The sequence below is a fragment of the Apis dorsata genome, unplaced genomic scaffold, assembly GCF_000469605.1.
Source record: "Apis dorsata unplaced genomic scaffold, Apis dorsata 1.3 scaffold_347, whole genome shotgun sequence".
In the NCBI taxonomy this organism is placed as follows: domain Eukaryota; kingdom Metazoa; phylum Arthropoda; class Insecta; order Hymenoptera; family Apidae; genus Apis; species Apis dorsata.
This window is the reverse complement of record NW_006263614.1, coordinates 212,274-213,890: the sequence shown is the minus strand read 5'-3', so window position 1 is coordinate 213,890 and position 1,617 is coordinate 212,274.

Genomic DNA, 1,617 nt, shown 5'->3' with positions numbered 1-1,617 from the left:
ATTTATTACAATTGATAATAATAATAATAATAATAATAATAATAATAATAATAAAATACGTGTATTTATTATTATAGTTTTGACACAGAAGAGATAATACGGTTTTTTTTTCCAGATATTTATATTTCTTCTTAAAATCCAATTCGTGATTTGAATTAAAATTCAATTATAAATTTTTTGTTAAAAGTTTTGGTTAAACTAACTAATAGGTAGATAAAATTTTTATGTATACAAAAATTTATGGTGTGTAAAAAACATACAAATGTTCATTTAAACTTCATTTCTTTAAATTATATTTATTTGAAATTTGACCTTGTATGAATTTTAATGATAAAAGAAATGCTAAAGAAAAGAAAAAATAAGAGCAGATAATATAACTTCCTAAAAAAAATCCTTTAACGATATTTTTATTATTTATATCTATGAATTTCATCAGTTTAGAACAACACCTGCCAATGACATGACATTTCATCGTATTTTCAGAAGAATCTGTTTAAAAGAATCTCGATGTCTGAAAATAGAAGAACGTAAACTTTGTTTTTAATTGTTTTTATAAATCGTTCATAGAATTTTCATTTTTTATCATAATTTCAACGTTGGTCGAATGAAACGTTTAATTAAGGGAGCGTTTACATCATCGATATAAGCTAAAACTGGATTCAATTGTGTTGGTCATGAATTACGAGAGTGGCGTGATGAACATAATTGTTGCGCGAATTATGCAAGTGTTCGCTAATTAGCGATACTTGCCTTGCAGGAAACAATCTAATATTTCGTGAACTGCATTCAACTCGGATGAAGCGCTGTTTTTTAAAAAAAAAACGAGGAAAACAATTTTATTTTACCGGAAATCGGTAATTACACTTCGACGAAATGTCGAGAGAAAATTTTTTCATTTATACCACATTCGTCCAAGAGAGGATTACTTTGTAAACTCTGTAGTCTCGAAAAAATAATACAAATATTGGAACGATCAATTATTCCATTCTGTTACGCGAAAGTTTTCTCCGAAAGGATTCCGCTCCTCGGATAAGAATATACGCGTGACATCCGCGTTATATTTGCCAGGCAATATGCCCTAGAAGTTGGATGCATCGTGGATACAACTGAGTTACGACACTTGGTTCGCGCATCGAAAAAGTTTCAGGGGTTGATAAATTTATTAAAAGGCGGTTGGTCGCGGTTATTACTTTTTCATGTAAATATTGTCGCCGCAATTTGTTAAAAAAAAAAAGAAAAAAAAAAAAAGAGAGGAAAGTTGATAAATGTTTTTTTTTAATTGCGCCGTGTAAATAGAATGCACACACGTATCACGCACACTTTGATACACTCGCGCGAAAAGTTTACTTTTCTCGGCTTTTAACGAACGTTTCGCGTGAAATACGAAGTATTTTGCAAGGATGGAAAGAATAGTTTGTCTGTTTGGTTAAGATAAGAGCGATTAATGGTTCGTAATAAAAAAATTACTTCTTATATTCTGCGAAGAAAACAAAATTTACTTACAATTTAAACACAATATTTAAATTTTGTTAAATGCAATATTTAAATTATGAATTTCAAACGATAAATCTAAACGAATCTGTAATTATTAAAATTATAACAATATTCAATATTTAA